The sequence below is a fragment of the Styela clava genome, unplaced genomic scaffold (genome assembly GCF_964204865.1).
Source record: "Styela clava unplaced genomic scaffold, kaStyClav1.hap1.2 HAP1_SCAFFOLD_79, whole genome shotgun sequence".
Classification (NCBI taxonomy): domain Eukaryota; kingdom Metazoa; phylum Chordata; class Ascidiacea; order Stolidobranchia; family Styelidae; genus Styela; species Styela clava.
Window position 1 is genome coordinate 30,001 of NW_027556434.1, and position 11,603 is coordinate 41,603.

Here is an 11,603-nt window from a genome sequence, read left to right on the forward strand (position 1 = left end):
AGCTCTGCCGGCCGCCTGCAGCGGTGCCTAAAACCCGGGCATAACAATGCGACCGTTCTGCTAGGCCGACAAGCGCTCAAGCCAGACGCTCGATCGAACGCCCCCTACACATTAGTCGAGACAACGGCTCGCTCATTAGCATCGCGTTCGTACTTTAACTTTTTTCGGCTCGGCTTCTTTCGACGCCGATGCCGGCGACGCAGCACTCTCTCGCCCGCCAGCCACCGAGAAAAGGGTGCGCTCCGACCGGCCCCGCACCGCTCTTTCTTGGCTCATTCGAAATTACTGTCTTTCGCTCTGACATGCCTTACCTAGGGTTAGGTTAGTATGCTTGCACGTTTGTACTTTAACTTTTTTCGGCTCGGCTTCTTTCGACGCCGATGCCGGCGACGCAGCACTCTCTCGCCCGCCAGCCACCGAGAAAAGGGTGCGCTCCGACCGGCCCCGCACCGCTCTTTCATGGCTCATTCGAGTTTACTGTCTTTCGCTCTGACATGCCTTACCTAGGGTTAGGTTAGTATGCTTGCACGTTTGTACATTAACTTTTTTCGGCTCGGCTTCTTTCGACGCCGATGCCGGCGACGCAGCACTCTCTCGCCCGCCAGCCACCGAGAAAAGGGTGCGCTCCGACCGGCCCCGCACCGCTCTTTCTTGGCTCATTCGAAATTACTGTCTTTCGCTCTGACATGCCTTACCTAGGGTTAGGTTAGTATGCTTGCACGTTTGTACATTAACTTTTTTCGGCTCGGCTTCTTTCGACGCCGATGCCGGCGACGCAGCACTCTCTCGCCCGCCAGCCACCGAGAAAAGGGTGCGCTCCGACCGGCCCCGCACCGCTCTTTCATGGCTCATTCGAAATTACTGTCTTTCGCTCTGACATGCCTTACCTAGGGTTAGGTTAGTATGCTTGCACGTTTGTACTTTAACTTTTTTTGGCTCGGCTTCTTTCGACGCCGATGCCGGCGACGCAGCACTCTCTCGCCCGCCAGCCACCTAGAAAAGGGTGCGCTCCGACCGGCCCCGCACCGCTCTTTCTTGGCTCATTCGAAATTACTGTCTTTCGCTCTGACATGCCTTACCTAGGGTTAGGTTAGTATGCTTGCACGTTTGTACTTTAACTTTTTTCGGCTCGGCTTCTTTCGACGCCGATGCCGGCGACGCAGCACTCTCTCGCCCGCCAGCCACCGAGAAAAGGGTGCGCTCCGACCGGCCCCGCACCGCTCTTTCTTGGCTCATTCGAAATTACTGTCTTTCGCTCTGACATGCCTTACCTAGGGTTAGGTTAGTATGCTTGCACGTTTGTACATTAACTTTTTTCGGCTCGGCCTCTTTCGACGCCGATGCCGGCGACGCAGCACTCTCTCGCCCGCCAGCCACCGAGAAAAGGGTGCGCTCCGACCGGCCCCGCACCGCTCTTTCATGGCTCATTCGAAATTACTGTCTTTCGCTCTGACATGCCTTACCTAGGGTTAGGTTAGTATGCTTGCACGTTTGTACTTTAACTTTTTTTGGCTCGGCTTCTTTCGACGCCGATGCCGGCGACGCAGCACTCTCTCGCCCGCCAGCCACCGAGAAAAGGGTGCGCTCCGACCGGCCCCGCACCGCTCTTTCATGGCTCATTCGAAATTACTGTCTTTCGCTCTGACATGCCTTACCTAGGGTTAGGTTAGTATGCTTGCACGTTTGTACTTTAACTTTTTTTGGCTCGGCTTCTTTCGACGCCGATGCCGGCGACGCAGCACTCTCTCGCCCGCCAGCCACCTAGAAAAGGGTGCGCTCCGACCGGCCCCGCACCGCTCTTTCTTGGCTCATTCGAAATTACTGTCTTTCGCTCTGACATGCCTTACCTAGGGTTAGGTTAGTATGCTTGCACGTTTGTACTTTAACTTTTTTCGGCTCGGCTTCTTTCGACGCCGATGCCGGCGACGCAGCACTCTCTCGCCCGCCAGCCACCGAGAAAAGGGTGCGCTCCGACCGGCCCCGCACCGCTCTTTCTTGGCTCATTCGAAATTACTGTCTTTCGCTCTGACATGCCTTACCTAGGGTTAGGTTAGTATGCTTGCACGTTTGTACTTTAACTTTTTTTGGCTCGGCTTCTTTCGACGCCGATGCCGGCGACGCAGCACTCTCTCGCCCGCCAGCCACCTAGAAAAGGGTGCGCTCCGACCGGCCCCGCACCGCTCTTTCTTGGCTCATTCGAAATTACTGTCTTTCGCTCTGACATGCCTTACCTAGGGTTAGGTTAGTATGCTTGCACGTTTGTACTTTAACTTTTTTCGGCTCGGCTTCTTTCGACGCCGATGCCGGCGACGCAGCACTCTCTCGCCCGCCAGCCACCGAGAAAAGGGTGCGCTCCGACCGGCCCCGCACCGCTCTTTCTTGGCTCATTCGAAATTACTGTCTTTCGCTCTGACATGCCTTACCTAGGGTTAGGTTAGTATGCTTGCACGTTTGTACTTTAACTTTTTTCGGCTCGGCTTCTTTCGACGCCGATGCCGGCGACGCAGCACTCTCTCGCCCGCCAGCCACCGAGAAAAGGGTGCGCTCCGACCGGCCCCGCACCGCTCTTTCATGGCTCATTCGAGTTTACTGTCTTTCGCTCTGACATGCCTTACCTAGGGTTAGGTTAGTATGCTTGCACGTTTGTACATTAACTTTTTTCGGCTCGGCTTCTTTCGACGCCGATGCCGGCGACGCAGCACTCTCTCGCCCGCCAGCCACCGAGAAAAGGGTGCGCTCCGACCGGCCCCGCACCGCTCTTTCTTGGCTCATTCGAAATTACTGTCTTTCGCTCTGACATGCCTTACCTAGGGTTAGGTTAGTATGCTTGCACGTTTGTACATTAACTTTTTTCGGCTCGGCTTCTTTCGACGCCGATGCCGGCGACGCAGCACTCTCTCGCCCGCCAGCCACCGAGAAAAGGGTGCGCTCCGACCGGCCCCGCACCGCTCTTTCATGGCTCATTCGAAATTACTGTCTTTCGCTCTGACATGCCTTACCTAGGGTTAGGTTAGTATGCTTGCACGTTTGTACTTTAACTTTTTTTGGCTCGGCTTCTTTCGACGCCGATGCCGGCGACGCAGCACTCTCTCGCCCGCCAGCCACCTAGAAAAGGGTGCGCTCCGACCGGCCCCGCACCGCTCTTTCTTGGCTCATTCGAAATTACTGTCTTTCGCTCTGACATGCCTTACCTAGGGTTAGGTTAGTATGCTTGCACGTTTGTACTTTAACTTTTTTCGGCTCGGCTTCTTTCGACGCCGATGCCGGCGACGCAGCACTCTCTCGCCCGCCAGCCACCGAGAAAAGGGTGCGCTCCGACCGGCCCCGCACCGCTCTTTCTTGGCTCATTCGAAATTACTGTCTTTCGCTCTGACATGCCTTACCTAGGGTTAGGTTAGTATGCTTGCACGTTTGTACATTAACTTTTTTCGGCTCGGCCTCTTTCGACGCCGATGCCGGCGACGCAGCACTCTCTCGCCCGCCAGCCACCGAGAAAAGGGTGCGCTCCGACCGGCCCCGCACCGCTCTTTCATGGCTCATTCGAAATTACTGTCTTTCGCTCTGACATGCCTTACCTAGGGTTAGGTTAGTATGCTTGCACGTTTGTACTTTAACTTTTTTTGGCTCGGCTTCTTTCGACGCCGATGCCGGCGACGCAGCACTCTCTCGCCCGCCAGCCACCGAGAAAAGGGTGCGCTCCGACCGGCCCCGCACCGCTCTTTCATGGCTCATTCGAAATTACTGTCTTTCGCTCTGACATGCCTTACCTAGGGTTAGGTTAGTATGCTTGCACGTTTGTACTTTAACTTTTTTTGGCTCGGCTTCTTTCGACGCCGATGCCGGCGACGCAGCACTCTCTCGCCCGCCAGCCACCTAGAAAAGGGTGCGCTCCGACCGGCCCCGCACCGCTCTTTCTTGGCTCATTCGAAATTACTGTCTTTCGCTCTGACATGCCTTACCTAGGGTTAGGTTAGTATGCTTGCACGTTTGTACTTTAACTTTTTTCGGCTCGGCTTCTTTCGACGCCGATGCCGGCGACGCAGCACTCTCTCGCCCGCCAGCCACCGAGAAAAGGGTGCGCTCCGACCGGCCCCGCACCGCTCTTTCTTGGCTCATTCGAAATTACTGTCTTTCGCTCTGACATGCCTTACCTAGGGTTAGGTTAGTATGCTTGCACGTTTGTACTTTAACTTTTTTTGGCTCGGCTTCTTTCGACGCCGATGCCGGCGACGCAGCACTCTCTCGCCCGCCAGCCACCTAGAAAAGGGTGCGCTCCGACCGGCCCCGCACCGCTCTTTCTTGGCTCATTCGAAATTACTGTCTTTCGCTCTGACATGCCTTACCTAGGGTTAGGTTAGTATGCTTGCACGTTTGTACTTTAACTTTTTTCGGCTCGGCTTCTTTCGACGCCGATGCCGGCGACGCAGCACTCTCTCGCCCGCCAGCCACCGAGAAAAGGGTGCGCTCCGACCGGCCCCGCACCGCTCTTTCTTGGCTCATTCGAAATTACTGTCTTTCGCTCTGACATGCCTTACCTAGGGTTAGGTTAGTATGCTTGCACGTTTGTACATTAACTTTTTTCGGCTCGGCTTCTTTCGACGCCGATGCCGGCGACGCAGCACTCTCTCGCCCGCCAGCCACCGAGAAAAGGGTGCGCTCCGACCGGCCCCGCACCGCTCTTTCTTGGCTCATTCGAAATTACTGTCTTTCGCTCTGACATGCCTTACCTAGGGTTAGGTTAGTATGCTTGCACGTTTGTACATTAACTTTTTTCGGCTCGGCTTCTTTCGACGCCGATGCCGGCGACGCAGCACTCTCTCGCCCGCCAGCCACCGAGAAAAGGGTGCGCTCCGACCGGCCCCGCACCGCTCTTTCATGGCTCATTCGAAATTACTGTCTTTCGCTCTGACATGCCTTACCTAGGGTTAGGTTAGTATGCTTGCACGTTTGTACTTTAACTTTTTTCGGCTCGGCTTCTTTCGACGCCGATGCCGGCGACGCAGCACTCTCTCGCCCGCCAGCCACCGAGAAAAGGGTGCGCTCCGACCGGCCCCGCACCGCTCTTTCTTGGCTCATTCGAAATTACTGTCTTTCGCTCTGACATGCCTTACCTAGGGTTAGGTTAGTATGCTTGCACGTTTGTACATTAACTTTTTTCGGCTCGGCCTCTTTCGACGCCGATGCCGGCGACGCAGCACTCTCTCGCCCGCCAGCCACCGAGAAAAGGGTGCGCTCCGACCGGCCCCGCACCGCTCTTTCATGGCTCATTCGAAATTACTGTCTTTCGCTCTGACATGCCTTACCTAGGGTTAGGTTAGTATGCTTGCACGTTTGTACTTTAACTTTTTTTGGCTCGGCTTCTTTCGACGCCGATGCCGGCGACGCAGCACTCTCTCGCCCGCCAGCCACCGAGAAAAGGGTGCGCTCCGACCGGCCCCGCACCGCTCTTTCATGGCTCATTCGAAATTACTGTCTTTCGCTCTGACATGCCTTACCTAGGGTTAGGTTAGTATGCTTGCACGTTTGTACTTTAACTTTTTTTGGCTCGGCTTCTTTCGACGCCGATGCCGGCGACGCAGCACTCTCTCGCCCGCCAGCCACCTAGAAAAGGGTGCGCTCCGACCGGCCCCGCACCGCTCTTTCTTGGCTCATTCGAAATTACTGTCTTTCGCTCTGACATGCCTTACCTAGGGTTAGGTTAGTATGCTTGCACGTTTGTACTTTAACTTTTTTCGGCTCGGCTTCTTTCGACGCCGATGCCGGCGACGCAGCACTCTCTCGCCCGCCAGCCACCGAGAAAAGGGTGCGCTCCGACCGGCCCCGCACCGCTCTTTCTTGGCTCATTCGAAATTACTGTCTTTCGCTCTGACATGCCTTACCTAGGGTTAGGTTAGTATGCTTGCACGTTTGTACTTTAACTTTTTTTGGCTCGGCTTCTTTCGACGCCGATGCCGGCGACGCAGCACTCTCTCGCCCGCCAGCCACCTAGAAAAGGGTGCGCTCCGACCGGCCCCGCACCGCTCTTTCTTGGCTCATTCGAAATTACTGTCTTTCGCTCTGACATGCCTTACCTAGGGTTAGGTTAGTATGCTTGCACGTTTGTACTTTAACTTTTTTCGGCTCGGCTTCTTTCGACGCCGATGCCGGCGACGCAGCACTCTCTCGCCCGCCAGCCACCGAGAAAAGGGTGCGCTCCGACCGGCCCCGCACCGCTCTTTCTTGGCTCATTCGAAATTACTGTCTTTCGCTCTGACATGCCTTACCTAGGGTTAGGTTAGTATGCTTGCACGTTTGTACTTTAACTTTTTTCGGCTCGGCTTCTTTCGACGCCGATGCCGGCGACGCAGCACTCTCTCGCCCGCCAGCCACCGAGAAAAGGGTGCGCTCCGACCGGCCCCGCACCGCTCTTTCATGGCTCATTCGAGTTTACTGTCTTTCGCTCTGACATGCCTTACCTAGGGTTAGGTTAGTATGCTTGCACGTTTGTACATTAACTTTTTTCGGCTCGGCTTCTTTCGACGCCGATGCCGGCGACGCAGCACTCTCTCGCCCGCCAGCCACCGAGAAAAGGGTGCGCTCCGACCGGCCCCGCACCGCTCTTTCTTGGCTCATTCGAAATTACTGTCTTTCGCTCTGACATGCCTTACCTAGGGTTAGGTTAGTATGCTTGCACGTTTGTACATTAACTTTTTTCGGCTCGGCTTCTTTCGACGCCGATGCCGGCGACGCAGCACTCTCTCGCCCGCCAGCCACCGAGAAAAGGGTGCGCTCCGACCGGCCCCGCACCGCTCTTTCATGGCTCATTCGAAATTACTGTCTTTCGCTCTGACATGCCTTACCTAGGGTTAGGTTAGTATGCTTGCACGTTTGTACTTTAACTTTTTTTGGCTCGGCTTCTTTCGACGCCGATGCCGGCGACGCAGCACTCTCTCGCCCGCCAGCCACCTAGAAAAGGGTGCGCTCCGACCGGCCCCGCACCGCTCTTTCTTGGCTCATTCGAAATTACTGTCTTTCGCTCTGACATGCCTTACCTAGGGTTAGGTTAGTATGCTTGCACGTTTGTACTTTAACTTTTTTCGGCTCGGCTTCTTTCGACGCCGATGCCGGCGACGCAGCACTCTCTCGCCCGCCAGCCACCGAGAAAAGGGTGCGCTCCGACCGGCCCCGCACCGCTCTTTCTTGGCTCATTCGAAATTACTGTCTTTCGCTCTGACATGCCTTACCTAGGGTTAGGTTAGTATGCTTGCACGTTTGTACATTAACTTTTTTCGGCTCGGCCTCTTTCGACGCCGATGCCGGCGACGCAGCACTCTCTCGCCCGCCAGCCACCGAGAAAAGGGTGCGCTCCGACCGGCCCCGCACCGCTCTTTCATGGCTCATTCGAAATTACTGTCTTTCGCTCTGACATGCCTTACCTAGGGTTAGGTTAGTATGCTTGCACGTTTGTACTTTAACTTTTTTTGGCTCGGCTTCTTTCGACGCCGATGCCGGCGACGCAGCACTCTCTCGCCCGCCAGCCACCGAGAAAAGGGTGCGCTCCGACCGGCCCCGCACCGCTCTTTCATGGCTCATTCGAAATTACTGTCTTTCGCTCTGACATGCCTTACCTAGGGTTAGGTTAGTATGCTTGCACGTTTGTACTTTAACTTTTTTTGGCTCGGCTTCTTTCGACGCCGATGCCGGCGACGCAGCACTCTCTCGCCCGCCAGCCACCTAGAAAAGGGTGCGCTCCGACCGGCCCCGCACCGCTCTTTCTTGGCTCATTCGAAATTACTGTCTTTCGCTCTGACATGCCTTACCTAGGGTTAGGTTAGTATGCTTGCACGTTTGTACTTTAACTTTTTTCGGCTCGGCTTCTTTCGACGCCGATGCCGGCGACGCAGCACTCTCTCGCCCGCCAGCCACCGAGAAAAGGGTGCGCTCCGACCGGCCCCGCACCGCTCTTTCTTGGCTCATTCGAAATTACTGTCTTTCGCTCTGACATGCCTTACCTAGGGTTAGGTTAGTATGCTTGCACGTTTGTACTTTAACTTTTTTTGGCTCGGCTTCTTTCGACGCCGATGCCGGCGACGCAGCACTCTCTCGCCCGCCAGCCACCTAGAAAAGGGTGCGCTCCGACCGGCCCCGCACCGCTCTTTCTTGGCTCATTCGAAATTACTGTCTTTCGCTCTGACATGCCTTACCTAGGGTTAGGTTAGTATGCTTGCACGTTTGTACTTTAACTTTTTTCGGCTCGGCTTCTTTCGACGCCGATGCCGGCGACGCAGCACTCTCTCGCCCGCCAGCCACCGAGAAAAGGGTGCGCTCCGACCGGCCCCGCACCGCTCTTTCTTGGCTCATTCGAAATTACTGTCTTTCGCTCTGACATGCCTTACCTAGGGTTAGGTTAGTATGCTTGCACGTTTGTACATTAACTTTTTTCGGCTCGGCTTCTTTCGACGCCGATGCCGGCGACGCAGCACTCTCTCGCCCGCCAGCCACCGAGAAAAGGGTGCGCTCCGACCGGCCCCGCACCGCTCTTTCATGGCTCATTCGAAATTACTGTCTTTCGCTCTGACATGCCTTACCTAGGGTTAGGTTAGTATGCTTGCACGTTTGTACTTTAACTTTTTTTGGCTCGGCTTCTTTCGACGCCGATGCCGGCGACGCAGCACTCTCTCGCCCGCCAGCCACCTAGAAAAGGGTGCGCTCCGACCGGCCCCGCACCGCTCTTTCTTGGCTCATTCGAAATTACTGTCTTTCGCTCTGACATGCCTTACCTAGGGTTAGGTTAGTATGCTTGCACGTTTGTACTTTAACTTTTTTCGGCTCGGCTTCTTTCGACGCCGATGCCGGCGACGCAGCACTCTCTCGCCCGCCAGCCACCGAGAAAAGGGTGCGCTCCGACCGGCCCCGCACCGCTCTTTCTTGGCTCATTCGAAATTACTGTCTTTCGCTCTGACATGCCTTACCTAGGGTTAGGTTAGTATGCTTGCACGTTTGTACATTAACTTTTTTCGGCTCGGCCTCTTTCGACGCCGATGCCGGCGACGCAGCACTCTCTCGCCCGCCAGCCACCGAGAAAAGGGTGCGCTCCGACCGGCCCCGCACCGCTCTTTCATGGCTCATTCGAAATTACTGTCTTTCGCTCTGACATGCCTTACCTAGGGTTAGGTTAGTATGCTTGCACGTTTGTACTTTAACTTTTTTTGGCTCGGCTTCTTTCGACGCCGATGCCGGCGACGCAGCACTCTCTCGCCCGCCAGCCACCGAGAAAAGGGTGCGCTCCGACCGGCCCCGCACCGCTCTTTCATGGCTCATTCGAAATTACTGTCTTTCGCTCTGACATGCCTTACCTAGGGTTAGGTTAGTATGCTTGCACGTTTGTACTTTAACTTTTTTTGGCTCGGCTTCTTTCGACGCCGATGCCGGCGACGCAGCACTCTCTCGCCCGCCAGCCACCTAGAAAAGGGTGCGCTCCGACCGGCCCCGCACCGCTCTTTCTTGGCTCATTCGAAATTACTGTCTTTCGCTCTGACATGCCTTACCTAGGGTTAGGTTAGTATGCTTGCACGTTTGTACTTTAACTTTTTTCGGCTCGGCTTCTTTCGACGCCGATGCCGGCGACGCAGCACTCTCTCGCCCGCCAGCCACCGAGAAAAGGGTGCGCTCCGACCGGCCCCGCACCGCTCTTTCTTGGCTCATTCGAAATTACTGTCTTTCGCTCTGACATGCCTTACCTAGGGTTAGGTTAGTATGCTTGCACGTTTGTACATTAACTTTTTTCGGCTCGGCTTCTTTCGACGCCGATGCCGGCGACGCAGCACTCTCTCGCCCGCCAGCCACCGAGAAAAGGGTGCGCTCCGACCGGCCCCGCACCGCTCTTTCTTGGCTCATTCGAAATTACTGTCTTTCGCTCTGACATGCCTTACCTAGGGTTAGGTTAGTATGCTTGCACGTTTGTACATTAACTTTTTTCGGCTCGGCTTCTTTCGACGCCGATGCCGGCGACGCAGCACTCTCTCGCCCGCCAGCCACCGAGAAAAGGGTGCGCTCCGACCGGCCCCGCACCGCTCTTTCATGGCTCATTCGAAATTACTGTCTTTCGCTCTGACATGCCTTACCTAGGGTTAGGTTAGTATGCTTGCACGTTTGTACTTTAACTTTTTTTGGCTCGGCTTCTTTCGACGCCGATGCCGGCGACGCAGCACTCTCTCGCCCGCCAGCCACCTAGAAAAGGGTGCGCTCCGACCGGCCCCGCACCGCTCTTTCTTGGCTCATTCGAAATTACTGTCTTTCGCTCTGACATGCCTTACCTAGGGTTAGGTTAGTATGCTTGCACGTTTGTACTTTAACTTTTTTCGGCTCGGCTTCTTTCGACGCCGATGCCGGCGACGCAGCACTCTCTCGCCCGCCAGCCACCGAGAAAAGGGTGCGCTCCGACCGGCCCCGCACCGCTCTTTCTTGGCTCATTCGAAATTACTGTCTTTCGCTCTGACATGCCTTACCTAGGGTTAGGTTAGTATGCTTGCACGTTTGTACATTAACTTTTTTCGGCTCGGCCTCTTTCGACGCCGATGCCGGCGACGCAGCACTCTCTCGCCCGCCAGCCACCGAGAAAAGGGTGCGCTCCGACCGGCCCCGCACCGCTCTTTCATGGCTCATTCGAAATTACTGTCTTTCGCTCTGACATGCCTTACCTAGGGTTAGGTTAGTATGCTTGCACGTTTGTACTTTAACTTTTTTTGGCTCGGCTTCTTTCGACGCCGATGCCGGCGACGCAGCACTCTCTCGCCCGCCAGCCACCGAGAAAAGGGTGCGCTCCGACCGGCCCCGCACCGCTCTTTCATGGCTCATTCGAAATTACTGTCTTTCGCTCTGACATGCCTTACCTAGGGTTAGGTTAGTATGCTTGCACGTTTGTACTTTAACTTTTTTTGGCTCGGCTTCTTTCGACGCCGATGCCGGCGACGCAGCACTCTCTCGCCCGCCAGCCACCTAGAAAAGGGTGCGCTCCGACCGGCCCCGCACCGCTCTTTCTTGGCTCATTCGAAATTACTGTCTTTCGCTCTGACATGCCTTACCTAGGGTTAGGTTAGTATGCTTGCACGTTTGTACTTTAACTTTTTTTGGCTCGGCTTCTTTCGACGCCGATGCCGGCGACGCAGCACTCTCTCGCCCGCCAGCCACCTAGAAAAGGGTGCGCTCCGACCGGCCCCGCACCGCTCTTTCTTGGCTCATTCGAAATTACTGTCTTTCGCTCTGACATGCCTTACCTAGGGTTAGGTTAGTATGCTTGCACGTTTGTACTTTAACTTTTTTCGGCTCGGCTTCTTTCGACGCCGATGCCGGCGACGCAGCACTCTCTCGCCCGCCAGCCACCGAGAAAAGGGTGCGCTCCGACCGGCCCCGCACCGCTCTTTCATGGCTCATTCGAAATTACTGTCTTTCGCTCTGACATGCCTTACCTAGGGTTAGGTTAGTATGCTTGCACGTTTGTACTTTAACTTTTTTTGGCTCGGCTTCTTTCGACGCCGATGCCGGCGACGCAGCACTCTCTCGCCCGCCAGCCACCTAGAAAAGGGTGCGCTCCGACCGGCCCCGCACCGCTCTTTCTTGGCTCA